Source organism: Salvelinus sp. IW2-2015, linkage group LG2 (assembly GCF_002910315.2).
Source record: "Salvelinus sp. IW2-2015 linkage group LG2, ASM291031v2, whole genome shotgun sequence".
NCBI lineage: Eukaryota > Metazoa > Chordata > Actinopteri > Salmoniformes > Salmonidae > Salvelinus > Salvelinus sp. IW2-2015.
Genome location: NC_036839.1, coordinates 10,759,728 through 10,785,720, shown reverse-complemented (window position 1 = coordinate 10,785,720; position 25,993 = coordinate 10,759,728). Strand labels below are relative to the sequence as shown.

The 25,993-nt window shown below is 42.7% G+C and overlaps 1 pseudogene; it reads right to left on the bottom strand.

Annotated features, from left to right (window-relative positions):
• Positions 1-20,916, bottom strand: part of LOC111974266 (aspartate--tRNA ligase, cytoplasmic-like) — a 28,054-nt pseudogene extending 7,138 nt beyond the window's left edge.
• Between the last annotated feature and the right edge of the window lie 5,077 nt (positions 20,917-25,993).

Sequence of the window (25,993 nt, the reverse complement as noted above, 5' to 3'; positions counted from 1 at the left end):
TCTTCAAACCCAATAAAATCATTATATTTATTTTTGGTGTAATTCATTTGTCATCGAAGAAGGTAACACTGGCTTAAGAGTGATAGTGTAGAACTTACTCTGAGATCAATGACTCGGTTGTCCAGTCTGGTGTCCTGGTTGACCGTCGCTCTTCCATCCTGAGGAGACACACAACCATCATTTCACCATATTACAAAACATTGAAGTATTTAAGACATCTGAAGAACATTGGAACAAGCTATTCAATTAGACAAGTGAGAAAACTGTACCTACAGTATGATATTTAAATGTATAAAATGTTCTATATGTGTCCTACAGTATACGTACACTGAGTGATCCAAACATTAGGAACACCTTCCTAATACTGAGTTGCGCACCCTGGTATCACCTGACCAGTCATAGAAAGAAAAAGTGTACTTAATGTTTTGTACACTCAGTGTATATCTATGTCTGTTTGTTTATAAACAAAGCAGGTCTATAAGGTTTACACCAAAAAATATATTATAATAAAATGTAGTACAGCAGTAAATATACAAATAGTATGTAAACATTACTAAAGTGACCAGTGTTCAAAGACTATGTTCATGGAGCAGCAGTCTCTAAGGTGCAGGATAGAGTACCCGGTGGTAGCCGGCTATTGACAGTGACTAAGGAGCAGAGTAGGGTACTGGGCAGAGGCCGTCATGTGATGGCTGTTTAAAAGTCTGATGGCCTGGGGGTGGAAGCTGTTTATCAGTCTCTCGGTCCCAGCTTTGAAGCACCTGTACTGTTGCCGCCTTCTAGATGGTAGTGGGGTAAACAGGCCATGACTCGGGTGGCTGAGGTCCTTGATGATCTTCTTGACCTTCCTGTGACACCGGGTGCAGAAGTTGACCTGGAAGGCAGGCAGTGTGCCTTATGATGGTGCGTTGGGCAGACCGCACCACCCTCTGGAGAGCCCTGCGGTTGCGGACGGTGCAAATGCTGTACCAGGCAGTGATACAGCCCGACAGGATGCTCTCAATGGTGCATCTGTAGGAGTTGGTGAGGGTTTTAGGGAACAAGTCAAATTTGTTCAGCCTCCTGAGGTTGAAGAGGCGGTGTTGCGCCTTCACCACACTGTTGTGTGAAGGGACCATTTCAGGTCCACAGTGACGTGAACAACGAAGAACTTGAAGCTTGTGACCCTCTACTGCGTCCGAGTCGATGTGGATGGGACGTGCTCTCTCTGCTGTCTCCTGTAGTCCACGATCAGCTCCTTCGTTTTGTTGACGTGAAGGGAGAGATTATTTTCCTGGCACCACTCCACCAAGGCACTCACCTCCTCCCTGTAGGCTGTCTCATCGTTGTTGGTAATCACCCCTACCACTGTTGTGTAATCAGCAAGCTTGATGATTGAGCTGGAGACGTGTGTGGCCACGCAGTCATGGATGAACAGGGAGTACAGGAGGGGGCTGAGCACACACCCTTGTGGGGCTCCCGTGTTGAGGATCAGCGTGGTTGTGGTGTTTGTTACCGTACGCCACGGTATTTAGCTGGCAGCCACATGCATGGCCATCATATTTCTAATGTTTATCATAGAAAGAATGTTGCCAGCTACATTTCCAATGTTTTGCTTAAAGTTAATCTTTCATTTTACCAGAAAAAAGTAGGTTGGCTACACTGACAAAAGTACCGGAGAAAAGTAGCTACACATCAGCCGGAGCGCTGTCTGCTTATCGAATGCCCGTTTGTGAATTCTCATCCGAGTGGAGAAGTGCAACTGAAGCCCAAAATGAGTCTGATGCCGAGCAGAAACTACAAGAAGCATTTAAGATCTGCGTTTTATATTTTGTTTTTCCTGTGTGGAAAAAAACACAACTCTGCGTTAACATGACCTCTAAGTTGAAGCAAGTTGAAGCAAGTTGAAGCAAGTGGCTGAATAAATAAGGTGATGGGGCATTATATAGTGTTCACTTTCTGCTGGATTTGAGAAGTCCAAGCTCATTGGACGAGTTATCTGAACAGCTGATTTCCTTGAGTTTTTTTCTCCTCTGTTCTCGGCCTGTCTGCTCCTCCCCCCTCTCCTCCGAGCAGAGCCGGCAGGCCCGTTGCCCTAGCGACTCCATACTCCACACAGACAAAGCGTGTACACAGTACTGTTCTTCCTTCAGACAAGCATGTGTCAAAACTTTGTTCATTAGCACAATGTCTCTCGTTCACATTCACTTGTATATGTCTTCCCGTTTTCCCCACTTGCTTCAAGATGTCCGACATCGTCCCTGTACCCAAGAAAAGAGAAGGTAACTAAACTAAATTACTTTTGTCCCGTAGCACTCACTTCTGTAATCATGAAGTGCTTTGAGAGGCTATTTAGGGACTATATTACCTAGATCTTACCCAACACACTAGATGCACTACAATTTGCATACCGCCCCAACAGATACACAGACAATGCAATCACCATTGAACTGCATTGAATACGACCAATTCCAATCATATAAAAGATTAAAAGAGCACAGAAGCTCCTAAATATGCCCAAGGTTGTCAGGCTTCCTGGAACTCACGTGGGGTTAAAACGGCCTGTGAACACGGTTCACACATCCTGCTCAGACAGGGAGACATAGAGCCAGCCCTCCCTGTAACGGACAGACAGGCAGACAGGCCCAGCCCAATCTCCTCCCCAACGGCAGGTGCTGTAACGGACAGACAGGCAGACAGGCCCAGCCCAGTCTCCTCCCCAACGGCAGGTGCTGTAACGGACAGACAGGCAGACAGGCCCAGCCCAGTCTCCTCCCCAACGGCAGGTGCTGTAACTTAGTGACGGACAGACAACACCTGGGCCGCATCTGCAGCTGGGTTTGGCTTATTGCATAAACACTGACATCCTTCAGCTGTCTCTGAACTGAACCATACTAGAGAGAGACGACCCTTTAGACAGACACCGACCGAGAACATGGCGGTATAGAACCAACACAACTCCAAAACAACAGCGACAGGCCTTGATTGTGGGGACCAAGTCATGTATTTTTCATCCAGTGTCTGTGTTGAACTGGAACAGCATTAGAAGAGAGGATCATCTCTGAATGCAATGAGTTTGACATTTGATTAGCTACAAAGGGCTGCCTGCGGGAGGCCCAGGAGCCCTGGCCCTCATCCTCACCTCATCCCCCTCTCCTTCCGGCCTCACACAATCCTCCAGCTGCAGGGGCAGACGAGGCTCGGCCTGGCTGATCACAAAAATCTGAGACAGGGAAAAAATGTGATTTTAAAAAAAGTTTTAGAAGAGAGATGTTGGTTCAAATAGATTTACAGTTAGATTACCTCTAAATTCATGGTACTTTCCAAGTTGAACTGCTGAGTGGAAAGGAAAGTACCACAATTCCAAAATCAGAAAGCAAATAAAGTCTCATACAGTTATCTTTTAACCAGTAGTTTCTCTGGTTAATAATGAGAGTCAATGGCTGTCCCTTCGTCACAGTAAGTCTGTTGGTCTGTGGTGTGGTAAGACAGAGCATCAGACAGCCCTACCCTCTCAATGTGCAGCTCCACATCCTGCTGAGAGCAGCTCTCGATCTTCTGCTCCACATTCCTCACCATCGCCTCCACGTCCACGATGCTCTCCTTATTGATGCTACAGACGGAGGGGATGAGAAGCACAGCACTTAGAAGTCTACACAGTTCAATTGAAGTCAAACGAGTGGGAGGCTAGCTGAGAACTGAAAGTTTCCATTCAAAACCCTGAGTGAATTTCAAACAGTCACAGAGGTGTTTCAAGAGCTGTGAAAATTGTGTGTGTGTGGGGGGAGGGGGGTAAACTTGGAAATAAACAAAAAAAAGAAAACAAATCATAACACTGACACTACTCTTCCTGAGGTAAAATGTCACAGGATCACGTTGTTCGGATGGTTTCAATATGACCATCTTGACAGATATAGTTCCTATTTTCTTTTGATTGAATCAGTCTATTGGGAAAACGTGTAAAAAACAAACATCATGTGACACCGATATGAACTACAGTAAAACACCAGTGGACACACAACAGTAAGACAGAGGTTAATCAACTATCAGAAAGACATGTTGAGAGAACACCAGAATAGGCCACCGCTGTCCTTTCTCACTGTTCTAGATCCAACAGAACCTTGTAGAAATATGATGAACTGGCAATACCAATTGTCACATAACATGGGGCCAGATGGAACAAGCCCAGTGTAATCCTTCACCTCTTCTCATTAAAAAGCAGTAACGAGAGACAGGACAGTGGTGAATGGTGATCCCAGTCAGTCCTCTGCAGCTGCCTCAGTCACAGACATCCACTACGAGGATCAGCTAGACAAATAAAGCCCACATGAATAACCTCCTCCCTCAAACACCCTGCCAGCCTGCCTGGGGACAATAAACACTGCCCATCAACTAATGAGTCATACAAGTAAGGCTTTTGATTGACCGGACTAGTGTCTTGTCCACGGGCTGTACTTGTACATCAAGCTGCCTTACAATACAGAAAAAGCAGATCCTATGGACCGCTCTTGCTCAGACAAGGCTTACTATACTCTTAGCGAACAACGGACTATGTATTATAAAGATATGTGAAACCTTTCAATGCATTGTTTAACGCGCTCTAGTAAGAGAAAGTAAAACGAGATACGTAGAGGAAATTGTTGACGGGGACGCAGAGGATACCCTAACCCTAATTTAACTCTGTATGGTGAAGTTGAAATACTATATGTGACAGGTGTGGCAAGCTCTTCTCTATATGTCACCACTAACCTGAATCAACCTTGATGAATATGAAAGGACTCCTCTCATGCCAAGCTTACTAAGCGTCCATAGAATTCAAGGAACATAGAACATTAGGAGGCTTGATTTGAACAACTTGTTAGGGCCAATAGTTTTGCAGGTCAAATTATGTTGGGCAGAGTGCAAAATGCATTGTGTGGATTGCTAAGATTGGGGGCAGGATGTTTAGACCTATATAGGGAATTGGGTGTGCTTTGATAGAAGCTGGTTTGTGACTGATGCTTAGTCATTGATCAATGGGTAGTATCCCAAATGGCACCCTATTCCCTATATAGTGCACTACTTTTGATCAGAGCAGTCAAAAGTAGTACATTATGCAGGGAACAGAGTGCTATTTGGGAAGGAGCCATCCATGGGGTAAGTGGTTGCATGCAATAAGTGCAATACAATCAACTGCCAAATCAAACCACATGACATTACACAAGCAAAGGAAAAAGGAACCAAATCAGTTTGGAGGAATCGCGCCACAGGATTTCTACGAAACACACGATCTGATAGACAAGATCAAGCCAGAGCATTATTGTCCTTAAAGAAGTAAAAACCAGGGTCGTATTCACTAGGAACCAAGCGGAAACAAATGGGCCAAAACAGGGGCCTTGCTGAATTTGTCCAATAAGAAACGCTTGTTTTTGTTGTCGGATGCAAAGAGTTTTGCTTCGGCCTGCACTAATGAATACGAGCCAGCTCTGAAGCAACCTTCAGATTGTATCATTACACACAAAAGGTCGACAGGAAACAGTGGTCAAACCACTCTGATACAACTTACAAGGTTGGTCAGAAGTTTCCGTCAATGAGGTGGACCAGTGTGACTTGGGCCTTGGCCTAAATATTTGTGTGGCCTTTATTTGTGGTCAGTTTCCTAGTTCAGTAGTCCTAGTTCAGCAGGAAACCAACAAGTGGCTGAGACCTGGTAAGAGCTTTTCTGGGGTCTGGCAAACATGTGACATTAAGTGGAATTAATTTTTATTACCTTTATTTAACTAGGCAAGTCAGTTAAGGATACATTCTTATTTTCAATGACGGCCTAGGAACAGTGGATTAACTTCCTTGTTCAAGGGCAGAAAGGCAGATTTTTACCTTGTCAGCTCGGGAATTCGATCTTGCAACCTTTCGGTTACTAGTCCAACGCTCTAACCACTAGGCTACCTGCCGCACCAAATACGCATGGAAGGTGCGTCCCAATCGCTACATGTAAACAACTGGAGACACCGCCATTTTTGGAGACATGTTATTGGCAAAGCAGCGCTATTGTAGCTAGAATAAGAGTGTAGGAGTGATTGTTAATTGTAAAAAAAGAAATGCTGGCTAATGTGGGTCTAACTTTAAACAATTCACTTATTCACCGTTAATTAGCCACCACAAATCTCTTTGCTAGCCAACTGTCTCCAAACCGCAAGGTGTCTCCAAACCGCAAGGTGTCTCCAGTAATGTTAACGTTTTGACGTTTGTCTCCACTTTCCAAGCGTATTGGACTGATTTACTGATCACAAAACAAGTGGCGTTTGACCTATCTCGTCCTCCCGTTTACACTTCATAACGAGTGTTAAAGAGTCATTCATTACTGTCAGGTGCAATCAAGTCAACTGAAAGAGATGAGAACATATCACATGCTTGGTATGGAAAAGTACAGTATCCTCTTAATGCTATGCTTTTCATAAAAAGCTCCAGTAATGGACTAATTTGACTGACCGCAGAATGACTAATGATGCTCAGGCTCTTAACTACCTCTTCAACTTTGATGTACTGTATATATTGTATCTACTCTTATCTGGGCAGGAACGGCTCCATCAAACACTTCTGTACTGTATCCCATCTGAAAGTGGACCCTTTTGTCGGGAGCTGAAAAATGAATTCTTTCAGAATGTGTGCAAATGAATCGGGAGCCCATTAGGATCCAGCTTTTCCCACCATTGTTTGTCGGGGGCCACCAGGAAATGCAGTCTTGTACTCACTTGGCGGCAAACTTGACCATCTGCTTGCTGGCACGCTCCCCCACGCGACTAGGCTTGTACGTTAAACTGCTGCTGACGCAGGACAAGAAGCACTGCTTCCCTATAATGACCACAACAACACAATAGACATCAGCTGGGTACCTCTAAATTGGGTCTAGCACCTCCTAATGCACGTGTCAAAACAGGAGCCATGGTTCTATACAATGCCAGGTCACTATATCAGGACAACATGGCAGAGGTCCTACCTGCTTTGATACCACCTCTCGCCCATAAAAATAAACATTTTCAATGCATTTCCAGGTAACTGTCAGAGAGCAGTGAACAGACGACCTTTGAAGAAAGGTGTATGGGGGGGATGTTGAGAGCCAATTCCCAACCACACACTTGAGACCAAGGTAACGAAGTTTGTCAACTATCAGGCAACATCAGAGACCACCCAAGTGCTTTGATGTGGTTTCCTCTGTTCATTGACTGGGGGGGGGGGGGGATTACAAAAAAAAACCATTCACTTCATCCCAGTGTAAATCAGGATGTTATTCTGCTCTCAAGGACATCCTTCACTGTAGAGCTGAATGAATGAACGGAGGGGTTTTCCTGGAAGGAAGCCGCCGCGAGATCACCACAATACGATGGTTTATTGATTAGCATATTGTTAGCACAGATGTGTACGTGCTCGATGTTTCGAATTATTCTGGATGGGATCCGACTAAGACAAGGCTCACTGAGTTCATGGTATTAGAACCTCAAGCTCGGAAAAAGACTACATTTAATCCAAATTTGTGGTGCCGTTTAAACAACTGAGCTTTGGTCTGAGTTTTCTAACTTTTCAAAAAGGAACTTGCATGTGCCTGTGTAATACCCACAGAGGAATCAGTACTGAACAAAAATATAAACATAACATGTAAAGTGTTGATCCCAAGTTTCATGAGCTGAAATAAAAGATCCCAGAAGTGTTCCATATGCACAAAAAGCTTATTTCTCTCAAATGTTGTGCACAAATTTGTTTACATCCTTGTTAGTGAGCTTTTCTCCTTTGCCAAGATAATCCATCCACCTGACAGGTGTGACATATCAAGAAGCTGATTAAACAGCATGACCATTCATTACACTGGTGCACCTTATGCTGGGGACAATAAAAGGCCACTCTAAAATGTGCAGTTTTGTCACACAACAGGCCACAGATGTCTCAAGTTTTAAAGGGGGGTGTAATTGGCATGCTGACTGCAGGAATGTCCACTAGAGCTGTTGCCAGAGAATTTAACGTTAATTTCTCATTACCATAAGCCACCTCCAACGTCATTTTAGAGAATTTGGCAGTACGTCCAACCGGCCTCACAACCGCAGACCACGTGTAACCACACCAGCTAAGGACCTCCACATCCGGCTTCTTCACCTGCGGTTCGTCTGAGACCAGCCATCCAGACAGTTGATGAAACTGTGGGTTTAAACAACTGAAGAATGTCTGCACAAACTGTCAGAAACTGTCTCAATGAAGCTCTACTGGGTGCTCGTCGTCCTCACCAGGGTCATGACCTGACAGCAGTTCGGCGTCGTAACCGACTTCAGTGGGAAAATGTTCACCTTCGATGGCCACTGTCATGCTGGAGAAGTGTGCTTTTCATGGATGAATCCTGGTTTCAACTGTACGGGGCAGATGGCAGACAGTGTGTATCGCGTCGTGTGGGCGAGCTGTTTGCGGACATCAACGTTGTGAACAGAGTGCCCCATGGTGGTGGTGGGGTTATGGTATGGCAGGCATAAGCTACGGACAATGAACAGAATTGCATTATATCTATGGCAATTTGAATGCACAAAGATACTGTGACGAGATCCTGAGGCCCATTGTCGTGCCATTCATCCGCCGCCATCACCTCATGTTTCAGCATAATAATGCACGGCCCCATGTCAACAGCCTGATCAACTCTATGCGAAGAAGATGTGTCGTGCAGCATGAGGCCAAGGGTGGTCACACCAGATACTGACTGGTTTTCTGATCCACACCTCCACCTTTTTTTAAAGGTATCTGTGACCAACAGATGCAAATCTGTATTCCCAGTCATGTGAAATCCATTAGGGCCTAATGAATTTTGGGCCTAATGAATTTATTTCAAATGACTGATTTCCTTATATGAACGGTCACTCTGCGAGTTATATAAAACTTTGCACTCTGGGACCCAAATCCCCTAGGTCCCACACCACCCGGGCTGTAAATAAGGTGAAAAACTCAATTCTGGTACCATGCAGTTATTTTCCTAAATTGTGTACATTTCTAGTAGCTGTTGACCACATTTGCCAACCTGAGGAGAGTTGACTGAAAATAATGTCTATTTCACCAGCCACGTTGGCAGGTGGTCAACTTGCAGGGCTCTACAGTGTCAGGGTTACATTTGAGAATAACAATGGTCAAAAGTCAAGTATGTGGAAGTCAGGGTTAGAAAAAAGCTGCAGTAGCTGTTTTCAAAGTATTTCTGCTGTTCTGTTTCATAGCTGCTAATCGCACAGAGAAATAGGAATCCTATAACCCACCTCGCAAAGTAACACTGCTTGGCAGGAAAGCTGTGCGCACTGAGTAAAGAGCTGATAGATTCATTTTTTGAGGCGCTGTGCGCAGGCATAAAAGTTGGTCTAATTTACTTGAACGTTTACAAAGTGAAACTTTGTCCTCGTGTTTCTTGGCTATTTACATTTAACAGATACTCTTATCCAGAGCGACTTACAGGAGCAATTAGGGTTAAAATGCCTTGCTCAAGGGCACATCGACATATTTTTCACCTAGTCGGCTCGGGGATTCGAACGAGTGACCTATCGGTTACTGGCCCAACGCATTGAACATGTACATTGTTTGTTCACAAGCTTGGTTGTTTTTCAACGTTAGTTTGAGTCTGCTGCTTCAACTGATAGCAAAGAGACGCCCTAGTCAGAACTCAAATCTCTCACACACACAATGACTCGAGTGGACCCATTACCACGGAAACCGCACGCCCTTAAAGGGGCAGCTGAACTTTTTGGTTAAAAGACTCCAGTAACAAAAACTGAAATTAAATTGAACAATTTAGCACATTACTTCTTACGAATACATTTATTGTTTAAGAAACATTAGAAAGCATGGTCATCTGTTCTTTTGTGTTTTTTTAATGTAATTATGGCAAATAAACATTTTTGTTGGTTAAAGATCTGAGTGGCTGGTAGATTTTTGATCTACCTGCCACAGTGACTGGTGGACCAAATAGTTAATTTTAGGCCCTGATATTTGGCCCAAGGACAGTTGGTGATCTGTTTGGTAAACCCTAAGGTTCAGTTACAGAGCCATTTAGATTAGAAGCAGTGGTTTAAAGTACTTAGGTAAAAATACTTTAAAAGTACTAAAGTCGTTTTATTTTGTAACTGTACTTTGCTTAAATTATTGACAACTTTTACTTCACTCCATTCTTAAAGAAAATATTGTACTTTTTACTCCATACATTTTTCCTGACAACCAAAAGCACGTGTTACATTTTGAATGTATAGCAGGACAGGAAATGGTCATTCACACACTTATCAAGATAACACTTGGTCATCCCTCCCTACTGCCTCTGGGCTGGCGGACTCAAACACACAAATGTATATTTTGTAAATAATGTCTTGAGTGTTGGAGTGTGCCCTTGGCTATCCGTACATTTTAAAAACAAACATTATGCCGTCTGCTTTGCTTAATATAAGGAATTTTAAATGATATACTTTTACTTAAGTATATTTTAGCAATTACATTTACTTTTGATACTTTAGTATATTTAAAACCAAATACTTTGACTTTTACTCAAGTAGTATTTTAGGGGCTGACTTTTACTTGAGTAGCTTTCTATTAAGGTATCTATACTTTTAATTAAGTATGAGAATTGGGTACTTTTCCCACCACTGATAAGAAACCTGGCTGTGGCCTGAGGAAGTGTGTTATGAAGCTGGACAAAGATGGAGAATCTCACCTTTAGCTCTGCTGGTGTGAATCCTGGCACGCACCCAGATCAGCTGGTCAGCCTTCTCAGGTGTCAGCTTCTGGACACGCACCAACACCCTGTCTGACTCACAGGGCAGAAAAGAACACCTTTCAATACAACTTAAAAGACCATATACCCCCCTCCCCCCACACACACACACACTCATATTACGAGAACAAAAGTCATAAATATGAAACACTGCATAGAAGTTGCCCCATTCTCTGTGCCTTATGACAAATGGACTCGGCTTCGCCGTGTCACTCTGAGGCATGCTTAACGTTATTATGATCAGCTAGAGAGAACGGCCTCATGCGCCCCGACGGCTGTGAGCCGCCCATTTGGCTGAACCTGATTCCACCCACATGAAAGGCAGGCTGGCTGTCTCTATCGTTCTTCATCCCCGAGGACAGGCATGCAGGTGAGAAGCAAACTTTGTTCTCTGCCATTGGAGCTGAAAGAGCAGGCAGACAGGTGGACGACCCAGTTTCTTTCACGTTTATCTGGGAGCAATGGCAGGCTATTAGTCACCACAATCATCTTTGATATCGAGGCCGTCTCTACTACTACTGCCACTACTGACGCCATGTCCCTGAGTCACTCAGATATAATCACGTTGTCTATATTACTTAACAAGTAGTAGTAAACATGGTTGTTGAAATGGAGATATCCTCTGTATATAATGTTTGTTTTGAAGAACAAAGAAGAGGAGGAAGTTGCTGACTGTACTGACCCAGTTTCTGCTGGGACTGGACCATCTGGGGGATACCGTACCGATCCTTGGCAAAGTCCTGCACAAATAAGAAATAATCTGCTAAGCATTTAAATATAATAGCATTATAGGAAACATCAGAGGTGCATAAAATGTAATATTCCTTTAACATTCCACCATATAGAAAAGGTGTAAATCAATAAGTAATATCTGAAAACTGATCCTCCAGGATATTTACATCTTCATCTGTGCTTTGTGAGTCAGCAGCCTGAAAACAATAGAGGCAAAACAGTTAGTTAATGCAACGGGACATCCTGATAAATCCTGATAAAGGGCCTTGTATTGGAAAAAGCTAGTGGACTGATATTATGACAAATATAACTGATAAACAATGGAACCCCCCTCCCTTGCCCGATTGTGCCCTCCGCACGTCACATCAACAGCTGTGAGGGGCAGAGAGGCAGATAAAACCCACTGACCAGCTTGGCCTGCTTCTCAGCTTTCTTCGCCGCTTTCTCCGCTTCCTTCTGCTGTTTCTTCAAGCCTTTCTTCGACTGGGCCTGGTCCGCCTCCTCCGCGGCTCTGCAACAGGAAGTCCAGAACAACGCAAAACATTTAAGTCAACTTCCTAGGTCTATTTTTCCAGCTTCCTGTAGGAAGTTTTTGACTGGTTAGTTCAAGCCATCACCACCTCTGGCTTGCTGTCCCAATGACAGGCTTTTAAGTTTGTCTACCTTTAATCCTATTGTTTTCACATGCTTTCAAAACACAGCATTTAGCATGTGAACTCTGGGATGGAGCGGGGGAAAGGTGTTTACACTGTCACACAGTGAGATTAGCTGGAGAAACACAAAGCAGGTATGAGCTGGGAAGTAGAACAATGCTTTTACTATTCCTCTCTAATCCCCTCAAAGGAGAAAAGCCCTCAAAATGAATAGTAAATACAGATAACCTTGTTATGATAGCATTCATCTGGATAACTAGTGGTGCCTTTATTTGCAAACAATGTGTAATGCTGACAATTCAATAACTCAAGGGGAGCTGGGCAGAATACAATCAGTCTACAGTGAAGACAAATAAGGACGTGGACATTAATTGCTAACGACATAGCCTGGACAGCAACATGGCTCACCAACCTAACAATGGACAAAGCTATTAGGGAACTAATAGGTTGCTTCAAATTCTAGGTCAATGGGATTAATAAGGACTACAAGGGTGTCAAGCCTACAGTTGAAGTCGGAACACCTACTCATTCAAGGGTTTTTCTTTATTTTGACTATTTTCTACATTGTAGAATAATAGTGAAGACATCAGAACTATGAAATAACACATATGGAATCATGTTGTAACCAAAAAAAGTGTTCAAAAAAATCAAACTATATTTTATATTCTTCAAATAGCCACCCTTTGCCTTGATGACAGCTTTTTGCACACTCTCGGCATTCTCTCAACCAACTTCATGAGGTGGAATGAATGTCAATTAACAGGTGTGCCTTCTTAAAAGTTATTGAGGTCACTTGATAAATTCACTTCAAGATGTAGATGAAGGGGAGGAGACAAGTTAAAGCAGTATTTTTAAGCCTTGAGACATGGATTGTGTGTGTGTGTGCCATTCAGAGGGTAAATGGGGAAAACAAAAGATTTAAGTGCTTTTGAAAAGGGTATGGTAGTACGTGCCAGGCGCACCGGTTTGTGTCAAAAACTTCAGCGCTGTTAGGTTTTTCAAGCTCAACAGTTTCCTGTGTGTATCAAGAATGGTCCACCACCCAAAGGACATCCAGTCAACTTGACACAACTGTGGGCAGCAGTGGAGTAAACATGGGCCAGCATTAGGGTTGCAAAGGGTCGGAAACTTTCTGGTAAATTTCCAAAATGTTTCTTTCATGGGAAGTTAAGCACAGGAATTTTGGGAATTTTGCTTAAATTCATCAAAAAGGTTAGCTTATAACAATGAACCTTTTTTTGTGGGATACACAAGGCAATCCTAGGTCTTGTAGCATATTTTGGTTAAACTATCCCCAATTCAATGGAATTGCAACCCTCTGCATGCACATGTGCAGTGCACTATTCCATCACAAGTACAGCTGATTCTCAAGATCTTGCACACTAATGAGATTCTATTGAGCCCACACTATTACACTGACTGAGCCAATGACTACATGCTTTCTGGTAAGTTTTGATTGGGGTGAATATATTTGATATGACATACATGATTTTTTGTTTACTAGTAAATAGTAACCTACAGCAAAGTGTGTTTAAATCAACTTGTTAGCAATTTCCGCTAGTTAATTTTTGCTACCATGTGGGTTTTAGCTTGCTTGAGCCTGCTCACTGAGGAGTGTTAATTCACCTGTTTCCATACATATTTCATTTTAAAACATTTGTCTTACAAAGGAGTTGTTTAATCTAACTGCTTAACTATTTATCATTACATGGAATTGTATTTGGTTTTTACAGGAAAATGCCACGGGCATTATCTAATGTGTGGAGACATTTCACTGCAGCTAATGTAGAAGGAAAAGCTGTGTACATTGCAACTACTGTGCCAAATCATATGTGAAGAATACAACAAAGATGCAGAATCATCTGGCCAAGTGCATAAAGTTCCCTCACAACAAGCAACCTCTGACAAAAGTCCTCTAATTCTAGTCGAAGTGAAAATGATGAATCAGACACCTTATCGAAAGCAACAGCTCACGGTCCTCCTGGAATCAGAAGTATTGTTGACTCAGTGGAGGAACGTAGTCAGAAAAATGCTGATGAATGTCTTGCTCGAGCTGTGTATGCAACTTGTTCACCTCTGATGTTCACAGGCAATGTGTATTGGAAGACATTTCTGAATGTTCTTCGCCCAGCATACACCCCTCCAACCAGACATGCTTTATCTACTCATTTGCTGGATGCAGAGTTCAACAGATTTCAAGTGAAGGTCAAACAAATCATAGAGAAAGCAGACTGTATTGCAATCATCTCTGATGGGTGGTCGAATGTTCGTGGGCAAGGAATAATTAACTACATCATCTCCACCCCTCAACCAGTATTCTACAAGAGCACAGATACAAGGGACAACAGACACACTGGTCTCTACATTGCAGATGAGCTGAAGGCATTCATCAATGACCTTGGACCACAGAAGTTATTTGCACTGGTGACAGACAATGCTGCGAACATGAAGGCTGCTTGGTTTAAAGTTAAGGAGTCCAACCATCACATCACACCCATTGGCTGTGCTGCTCATGCATTGAATCTGCTCAAGAACATCATGGCACTGAAAACAATGGATACACTCTACAAGAGAGCCAAGGAAATGGTTAGGTATGTGAAGGGTCATCAAGTTATAGCAGCAATCTACTTCACCAAGCAAAGTGAGAAGAATAAGAGCACCACATTGAAGCTGCCCAGCAACACCCATTGGGGTGCTGATATCATCATCTTTGACAGTCTCTCCAAGAAATAGCCATATCACAGTCTGCCGATATGGACAGCCCCATCATGAGGATCCTCCTGGATGATGTATTTTGGGAGAGAGTGGTAAGCAGCCCGAAACTCCTGAAACCTATAGCAGTAGCCATTGCACGGATTGAGGGAGACAATGCCATCCTGTCTGATGTTCAGACTCTGCTCGCAGATGTAAGAGAAGAAAACCGTTCTGCCCTGCCTACTTCACTGTTGCTCCAAGCAGATGAAACTGCAGTTCTGAAATACATCAAAAAGCGTGAAGACTTCTGCCTGAAGCCCATACATGCCGCAGCGTACATGTTGGACCCCAAGTATGCTGGCAAAAGCATCCTGTCTGGTGCAGAGATCAACAAGGCTTATGGAGTCATCACTACCGTGTCTCGCCACCGTGGCCTGGATGAGGGCAAGGTTCTTGGCAGTCTGGCAAAGTACACTTCCAAACAAGGGCTTTGGGATGGAGATGCAATATGGAAGTCTTGCCAACATATCTCATCAGCCACCTGGTGGAAGGATCTTTGTGGATCTGAGGCTCTTTCCCCTGTTGCCTACATCATCCTCCAAATCCCACCAACATTAGCCGGCTCAGAGCGCAACTGGTCCTTATTTGGGAACACACACACCAAAGCACTCAACAGGTTGACCAATACAAGGGTTGAAAAATTGGTGGCCATCCAGGCAAATTTGAGGCTTTTTGAGCCTTACAACAAGCCATCCTCAACAAGGTTGGAAAGTGATAGTGAAGATGAGGCCCCAGAGTCTGATGTTCAAGAGGTGGACATTGAGGAGGTCCAGGGAGAAGACATGGAAGTCTGAGAGGAAGACAACCAAAGCTTTACTTTCTAGACTATCATTTTACAGATGTATGTTGAAAACGTTTTTGGGAGATGCCATGGATCATTGGGGATCATTCAATATTCTCTTTATTTTGTTGTTCAGTGAAATCATCCCATGTGAAGAGTCAACTCGTTTAATTCAATTTGTAACTAAATTATATTTTAAAAATTATTCTATTGGAAGGATTTAATAATTTGCAATTATGTCTACTTATGATAAGGTAAAAGGTTTACGTTTCTGTCTCCACTTGACATGGTAAATATAATCAACGCAAAAAAACATCTACATTTAAATGGTATTAATAATAATTTGCATACATTTCTGTTAATTCCCATGGAAAGTTTCCACCTCTGAATATTCCCCAAAATGTGCTACCCTAGCCAGCATCCCTGTGGAACACTTTTGACACCTAGTAAAGTTCATGCCCCAACAAATTGAGGCTGTTCTGGGGGCAAAAGGGGGGTTGCAAATCAATATTAGGAAGGGGTTCCTAATCAAAATCAAATCAAAAGTTATTGGTCACATATACATCTGCTAAATATGTGTTTGAAGGTGTAGCGAAATTCTTGTACAAAAAATGTTCCGGGCTAATAATGTAAGGAATAACGCACAAAAAAACCAAACACAGCAAAGTTGCTTAGGAACTAGAAGCAGAGCTGCCATATCTGTCGGCACCATCTTGTTCTTGTTTGGTATACTCAGTGTATGTCTGCTGCAGCGAGACAAGAGAGAGCATGACAAAACATAATAAGTCAGGGGATAAAAAAAGTGCTGAAAACATGTTGGCTCACAATTAAAAAGATGGAGAACAAGCTATAGGATGAAGAATACCTGAGTTGTGTCGCAGGTACAGCCAACTAGCGCTAGCTAACGCTACCTACAGTAGCATTTATTTTATTTTATTAAATATATGTAATTGTAGCGATTTTTCACCCCCATCATTACATTACATTACATTATACTGTACTCTACTCATGTGGGCTCTACTGTAATGAACTACACTTTTCTTTACTGTGCTCTACTCCAACTGTGGTTTGTAACTACTATGATTTCCCATTGTGGCCAATTCAAATGTAGTCATTTTGTTACAGATTATTCAGTCACTACCGATTTGGTAACAGGGTGATGAGTTTGAATCATTTGAAGGGGCAGTGCAGTTTTTAGAAAATGATATTTCCACACTATGGGATCAAAATAATACTGATATTGTGAAAATTATGATAATGTCCTTTTTGTGTAAGGGCTGTTTGAAATAAATGCCTGGAATTTCAGCCTGTTCAGGTGGGATGGAACTTTTGGCCAAATCATGACGTCGCAATGTGATCAGATTATAATAGACCAATGACTGTTCCTACGGGTAAGGGACTGGGCTCTTGACCACCCTATCAACCAATCAGAGCTTTGTATGTAAATATCTTTACATTTGTTTCATAACCCACACAAATCAGACTGAGCATTTCAATGGACAAAGGAGGCTCAGGAAAATAATTAAAACTATATATTTTGGAATTATTTTTCATTAAATAAACACACATTGATTTATTCGATATACAGTGATTTAAAAATAGACTGCTTGGGGGCTTTAATAATTCATGACCAATGTTTTTACTGATACAATTTAACTAATTGGTAGGTCTACCAGTTACTTCTGTGAACTTTCATAATCCTCCTTCCTAATAGGGGAGAGAAAGTGTCTTCTCATTCTGTTGATAACAGAATGACAAGACACTAGGCAATAATTCCTAAACTAACGAAGGGAAATAACTTCCGCAAAAATAAATATATGTTGATATTAGTTGGCAGGGGGCTTTTACTTCAACATTATTGTGTTTTGATGTACTTTCTAATACCTCAAGACTTTTTCGAGTAGATGTTTTTTTCAGACCCCTTTACCATCTGTGTGACCAGATATCAAAGCCTTGCTTTATTAATCATTTTTAGGATAGAAAAATGGTTGAAAAACGTAACCATGCCTTCATTTCCCAAAAATATAGAATCTTAGAATTCCTTTAATACCAAAATGGATATGCTCCTATAAACTTCACATTGGTGCTCATGGGGTCTTTTACATGGAAATGACCATTAGGCAATCTTTCACCAAAACACAAAATTCCTGACATTGAATTACATTTACATTTAAGTCATTTAGCAGACGCTCTTATCCAGAGCGACTTACAAATTGGTGCATTCACCTTATGATATCCAGTGGAACAACCACTTTACAATAGTGCATCTAACTCTTTTAAGGGGGGGGGGGGGTTAGAAGGATTACTTTATCCTATCCTAGGTATTCCTTAAAGAGGTGGGGTTTCAGGTGTCTCCGGAAGGTGGTGATTGACTCCGCTGACCTGGCGTCGTGAGGGAGTTTGTTCCACCATTGGGGTGCCAGAGCAGCGAACAGTTTTGACTGGGCTGAGCGGGAACTGTACTTCCTCAGAGGTAGGGAGGCGAGCAGGCCAGAGGTGGATGAACGCAGTGCCCTTGTTTGGGTGTAGGGCCTGATCAGAGCCTGAAGGTACGGAGGTGCCGTTCCCCTCACAGCTCCGTAGGCAAGCACCATGGTCTTGTAGCGGATGCGAGCTTCAACTGGAAGCCAGTGGAGAGAGCGGAGGAGCGGGGTGACGTGAGAGAACTGAATTCTGAGAATTATGTGGCAAATCCTTATATTCTGTAATACGATCATAGCAACCCCTGGGAACCATACGAGTATGTCAATAGACAATATAGCCAGGATGAGTGAGGGGAATTAAGCACATTCACACCCATCGACATATCCAGTGGCATTAAAACACAATGAGAGGAGGAAATTGGTGGTAGGACCCCTGACCAGGCTGCAATACAGTTAATGCCATCTAGCTTCACAGATGACATATTCCTCCAAACGGAAGACTCAGGGAGTCAGTCTACATATGTTAACAGGTGCCATCATGCACAGACGAATATAGTACTAATCATTAACAGAAAACAAAGAATTGAATAAGTTAAAGTAAAATGTCATTAACTGATTCATTAGGCACATTACTCATTCTTAACTTTCATCATGAATAGGCCTGGGCTACTGTACACATAGGCCTAGGCTAACTTTCACTCATTATTACAGTATTTCCACTTTTTTGGGACTGCTGCTGCCCCCATGACACCTTCCCTCTGCTGTCAAATCACTTCTGGACTAGCCTACACCTGTTGTGAGCATGGTCTTCATTACATTAACACCGCCAATTGTAGTTGTTTAATGCACAGTAAATGCAAATATATACAGTACCAGTCAAAAGTTTGAACACACCTACTCATTCAAGGGTTTTTCTTTATTTTGACTATTTTCGAATCATGTAGTATCCAAAAAAGTGTTAAACAAATCAAATTAAATTTGAGATTATTCAAAGTAGCCACCCTTTGCCTTGATGACAGCTTTGCACACTCTAAGACAGCGCTACAGGGAGGCAGAACGGACAGCTGATCATTCTCACAGTGACAGACCACGTGTAACAACACCTGCACAGGATCGGTACATCTGAACATCACACCTGCGGGACAGGTACAGGATGGCAAAAACAACTGCCCGAGTTACACCAGGAACGCACAATCCCTCCATCAGTGCTCAGACTGTCCGCAATAGGTTGAGAGAGGCTGAACTGAGGGCTTGTAGGCCTGTTGTATGGCAGGTCCTCAACAGACATCACGTTGCCAATGGGCACAAACCCGCCGTCGCTGGACCAGATAGGACTGGCAAAAAGTGCTCTTCACTGACGAGTCGCGGTTTTGTCTCACCAGGGGTGATGGTCGGATTCACGTTTATCGTCAAAAGAATGAGCGTTGCACCGGGGCCTGTACTCTGGAGCGGAATCGATTTGGAGGTGGAGGGACCGTCATGGTCTGGGGCGGTGTGTGCATCATTGGACTGAGCTTGTTGTCATTGCAGGCAATCTCAACGCTGTGCGTTACAGGGAAGACATCCTCCTCCCTCATGTGGTACCCTTCCTACAGGCTCATCCTGACATGACCCTCCAGCATGACAATGCCACCAGTCATACTGCTCGTTCTGTGTGTGATTTCCTGCAAGACAGGAATGTCAGTGTTCTTCCATGGCCAGCGAAGAGCCCGGATCTCAACCCCATTGAGCACGTCTGGGACCTGTTGGATCGGAAGGTGAGAAATGCCCCAAGAAATGCCCAGGAACTTGCAGGTGCCTTGGTGGAAGAGTGGAGTAACATCTCACAGCAAGAACTGGCAAATCTGGTGCAGTCCATGAGGAGGAGATGCACAGCAGTACTTAATGCAGCTGGTGGCCACACCAGAAATTGACTGTTACTTTTGATTTTGACCCCACCTTTGTTCAGGGACACATTATTCCAATTATGTTAGTCACATGTCTGTGGAACTTGTTCAGCTTGTGTCTCAGTTGTTGAATCTTATGTTCATACAAATATTTACATGATAAGTTTGCTGAAAATAAACACAGTTGACAGTGAGAGGACGTTTCTTTTTTTGCTTAATTTATATACTGTATTCTATTCTACTGTATCTTAGTCTATCCCACTCTGACATTGCCTGTCCAAATATTTATATATTCTTAATTTCATTCCTTTACTTTAGATTTGTGTGTATTAATGTGAAATTGTTAGATATTATGACACTGTTGAAGCTAGAAACACAAGCATTTCGCTCCACCAGAAATAACATCTGCTAAACACGTCTATGTGAAAAACTTGATTTGGTGCATGATGGCACAGTCAGAAGACATTGGCATGCATGCATGGTTAGTTTGCTAATGCTAGCTAGCTCCTACTAACAAGTTAGTTCACTGTCGTTAGCTGCTAACGTTAGCTAGCTGTCAAACTTTAACTGTAGCTGCTATTCTTGACTTTTTCTATGTAAAAATGGCCAGTTATATGTTTTCAATTGCCTAGCTAGCAAACTAACGTCAGTTTATTCATTGGTAGAAAACGGATAATTTCAATTGCTTTAGAAATCACCTGCATTAGCAAGCCAGATGCTAACGTTAGCAATTAACGTAAACACATTGAGAAATGAGAACCCTGATCATTTTCTCTTACCCTTGGACAGCGTCTTTAGTCATGACACTTATCATTATTTTGGGAAGTTAAGGTGGCTAGATATCAAACGTTTCTTGACTATTATTCACTGACAGAGTCACCACATCATCTGTTCACAGAGCATGCATTTGGTGGTAGTAGAAGGACCTGATGCACAGGAAAGGAGTTTCACTCAATGCGGGTAGGAACTGTGGCAAAGAACAATAGTTCCGCCAGAGCTGTGGAAATCTCTTTTTTTTTTTATGATAATGAAAGATCGATAATATGGATGTTTACACTTTTTATTTAAGCAATAAGGCACAAGAGGCAGTGCTATATCATAAATACAGTCCCAGGTAAATGGCATTGTCGCGGCCAGAGCAGTCAACACATTTACCTGTGAGGGCCAGTCAACCAATTGACCTGTGACTGTATTCATCATAGCACTGCCTCGCATGCCCTATTGCTTTTTTTAAACTGTTACAAACATATTTAAATAACAATGATTTACATATTTTAATTAACGTTATACCATGGCATTGTTGAATAGTTGTTTCTGATTGGCTTGAAGGTCATTCTGGAGCGTGCATTATTTCCATATAACACACAGTATATTTGCACGATAGAATTCAATGGCTATAGGTCATATGAAAATGCCAATACACCACGTCTAAGGGCTGTTCTTACCCACAACACAACGCGGAGTGCCTGGATACAGCCCTTAGCCATGGTATAATGACAATATACCATAAACACCCATCATGCTATTATAAACTGCTTAACAACATAATTATATTAATACAAATAAATGTTTTGTCATACTTGTGGTATATTTAAGCAATAAGGCCAGAGGGGGTGTGGTATATGGAAAATATACCACCGCTAAGGGCTGTTCTTATGCACGACTCAACGCAGAGTGTCTGGATACAGCCCTTAGCCGTGGTATATTGGTCATATACCACAAACCCCCGAGGGGCCTTATTGCTATTATGAACTGGTTACCAATGTAATTAGAGCAGTAAAAATAAATGTTTTGTCATACCCATGGTATATACGGTCTGAAATTCCACGGCTTTTAGAATTCAGGGCTCGAACCACCCAGTTTATAATCATATATTTCCCTATAACACACAGTCTATTTCAAATCAAATCAAATTTTATTTTGTCACATACACATGGTTAGCAGATGTTAATGCGAGTGTAGCGAAATGCTTGTGCTTCTAGTTCTGACAGTGCACTAATATCTAACAAGTAATATAACAATTCCCCAACAACTACCTAATACACACAATAATAAAAGGGTGACTGAGAATATGTACAGTACATGTAAGTATATGGATGAACGATGGCCGAGCAGCATAGGCATGGTGCAATAGATGGTATAAAATACAATGTATACATGTTATATGAGTAATGTAAGATATGTAAACATTATTAAAGTGGAATTATTTAGAGTGCATTGTATAAAGTGACTAGTGATCAATTTATTAAAGTGGCCAGTGATTGGGTCTCAATGTAGGCAGCAGCCTCTCTGAGATAGTGATTTCTGTTTAGCAGTGTGATGGCCTTGAGATAGAAGCTGTTTTTCAGTCTCTCGCTCCCAGCTTTGATGCACCTGTACTGACCTCGCCTTCTGGATGGTAGCGGTGTGAACAGGCAGTGGCTCGGGTGGTTGATGTCCTTTTTGGCCTTCCTGTGACATCGGGTGCTGTAGGTGTCCTGGAGGGCAGGGAGTTTGCCCCCGGTGATGCATTGTGCAGACCGCACCACCCTCTGGAGAGCCTTGCGTTTGAGGGCGGTGCAGTTACCTACCAGGCTGTGATACAGCCTGACAGGATGCTCTCGATTCTGCATCTGTAAAAGTTTGTCAGGGTTTTGGGTGACAAGCCACATTTCTTCAGCCTCCTTCACCTCCTTCGTCTGTGTGAGTGGACCATTTCAGTTTGTATGTGATGTGTACGCCGAGGAACTTAAAACTTTCCACCTTCTCCACTGCTGTCCCTTCAATGTGGATCGGGGGTTGATCCCTCGGCTGTTTCCTGAAGTCCACGATCATCTCCTTTGTTTTGTTGACGTTGAGTGAGAGGTTGTTTTCCTGACACCACACTCCGAGTGCCCTCACCTCCTCCCTGTAGGCTGTCTCGTAGTTGTTGGTTATCAAGCCCACTACTGTTGTGCCATCTGCAAACTTGATGATTGAGTTGGAGACGTGCATGGCCACGCAGCCGTGGGTGAATAGGGAGTACAGGAGGGGGCTGAGCACGCGCCCTTGTGGGGCTCCAGTGTTGAGGGTCAGCGAAGTGGAGATGTTGTTTCCTACCTTCACCACCTGGGGGCGGCCGTCAGAAAGTCCAGGACCCAATTGCATAGGGCGGGGTTGAGACCCAGGGCCTCCAGCTTGATAATGAGCTTGGAGGGTACTATGGTGTTGAATGCTGAGCTGTCGTCAATTAACAGCATTCTTACATACAGTTGAAGTCGGAAGATTACATAAACCTTAGCCAAATATATTTAAATTCCTGACATTTAATCCTAGTAAAAATTCCCTGCTTAAGGTCTGTTCGGATCACCACTTTATTTTAAGAATGTGAAATGTCAGAATAATAGTAGAGAGAATTATTTATTTCAGCCTATATTTCTTTCATCACATTTTGGCTCATTCCTCCTGACAGAGCTCTGTGTAACTGAGTCAGGTTTATTGGCCTCCTTGCTCGCACACGCTTTTTCAGTTCTGCCCACAAATTTTCTATAGGTTTGAGGTCAGGGCTTTGTGATGGCCACTCTAATACCGTGACTTTGCCACAACTTTGGAAGTATGCTTGGTGTCATTGTCCATTTGGAAGACCCATTTGCGACTAAGCTTTAACTTCCTGACTGATGTCTTGAGATGTTGCTTCAATATATCCACATAATTTTCCTACCTCATGATGGCATCTATTTTGTGAAGTGGACCAGTCCCTCCTGCAGCAAAGCACCCCCATAGCATGATGCTGCCCTTTACGCACCAAAGTACGTTCATCTCTAGGAGACAGAATGTGTCTTCTTCCTGAGCGTTATGATGGCTGCGTGGTCCCATGGTGTTTACACTTGCATACTATTGTTTGTAAAGATGAACGTGGAATCTTCAGGCGTTTGTAAATTGCTCCCAAGGATGAACCAGACTTGTGGAGGTCTACAATTTTTTTTCTGAGGTCTTGGCTGATTTCTTTTGATTTTCCCATGATGTCAAGCAAAGAGGCACTGAGTTTGAAGGCAGGCCTTGAAATAAATCCATAGGTACATCTCCAATTGACTCAAATTATGTCAATTATCCTATCAGAAGCTTCCAAAGCCATGAAATCCTTTTCTGAAATTGTCCAAGCTGTTTAAAGGCACAGTCAACTTAGTGTATGTAATCTTCTGACCCACTGGAATTGTTATACAGTGAATTATAAGTGAAATAATCTGTCTGTAAACAATTGTTTGAAAAATTGCTTGTGTCATGCACAAAGTAGATGTCCTAACCGACTTGCCAAAACTATAGTTTATTAACAAGAAATTTGTGGAGCGGTTGAAAAACAAGTTTTAATGACTCCAACCTAAGTGTATGTAAACTTCCGACTTCAACTGTAGGTGTTCCTTTTGTCCAGATATGACAAAAGGATTTCATGAGTTCTACGGGTCGGTAGTCATTTAGGCAGTTTACCTTAGTGTTGGGCACAGGGACTATGGTGGTCTGCTTGAGACATGTTGTTATTACAGACTCAGACAGAGAGAGGTTGAAAATGTCAGTGAAGACACATGCCAGTTGGTCAGCGTATGCTCGGAGTACACGTTCTGGTAACCCGTCTGGCCTTACGGCCTTGTGAATGTTGACCTGTTTAAAGGTCTTACTCACATCGGCTGCGGAGAGCGTGGTCACACAGTTGTCCGGAACAGCTGATGCTCTCATGCATGTTTCAGTGTTACTTGCCTCGAAGCGAGGCATCTGGTAAGCTCGTGTCACTAGGCGGCTCTCAGCTGTGCTTCCCTTTGTAGTGTGTAATTGTTTGCAAGCCCTGCCACATCCAATAAGCGTCGAAGCCAGTGTAGTACAATTCGATCTTAGTCCTTTATTGAGGCTTTGCCTGTTTGATGGTTCGTCAGAGGGCATAGCGGGATTTCTTATAAACTTCCGGTAGATAGTGTGGTCTACAGCTTATGATGAGATACTCTACCTCAGGCGAGCAAAGCCTCGAGACTTCCTTAGATGTTTTTACATATATGCATAGGCCCCCGCCCCGTGTCTTACCAGAAGCTACTGTTCTATCCTGCCGATAGAGTGTATAACCCGTCAGCTGTATATTCGTAATGTCGTCGTTCAGCCACGACTCTGTGAAACATAAGATATTATAGTTTTTAAGTTCCCGTTGGTAGGATATATGTGCTTTCAGTTCTTCCCATTTATTTTACAGCGATTGAACGTTAGCTAGCAGGACGGAAGGCAAAGGCAGATTAGTCACTCGTCGCCTGATCCTCACAAGGCACCCTGATCTTTTTTCGCGAAATCTCTGTTTCCTTCTCCAGCGAATGACGCAGATCTGGGCCTGGTCAGGTGTCTGTAGTATATCCTTCCCGCCCGACTCATTGAAGAAAAACTCTTTGTCTAATCTGAGGTAAATAATCGCAGTTCCAATGTACATAAGCTCTTTTCGGTCATAAGAGACGGTAGCAGCAACATTATGTACAAAACAAGCTATGAACAACGCAAAAAACAAACAAAATTGCATGGTTGGTTTAGAGACGATTAGACGGCAGCCATCCCCTCCGGCGCCATCCTATATAATACAGCCTGGATTCGAACTAGGGTATTTGTGGTGACGTTTGAGCTGCTTTTAAAAGCAAAAGTTGAATTGAAAACATTATTGACATTGTTGAATTTGATTTTCATAATGGCAAGCTAGGACCGATGGTTTGCTTAGCTAAACTAGAAATTATGTTTGTTTGGTTACCATGGCAACTACTGTAGCTCTCTAGTAAAATTGGTAGCTACTTCAATGGACGTTGAACACATTTCTACCTGCAACTGAACACATTTCTAGTACAAATGTGTTAAATTATAGGCATGGTATAAAGGGATAATCAACTTGGGGTAATATGTATTCTCTGGAAAATAATGCAACTCCATGGAAGGTCAGTTCCTCTTGGAACACACCTTCCATGTCATTCATTATTTTCCATAGAACGCATAGCCCCATTATCACATATTTATTTTAAGTCAACTTATACAATTTAATTCTTCCACCAGAAGATGGT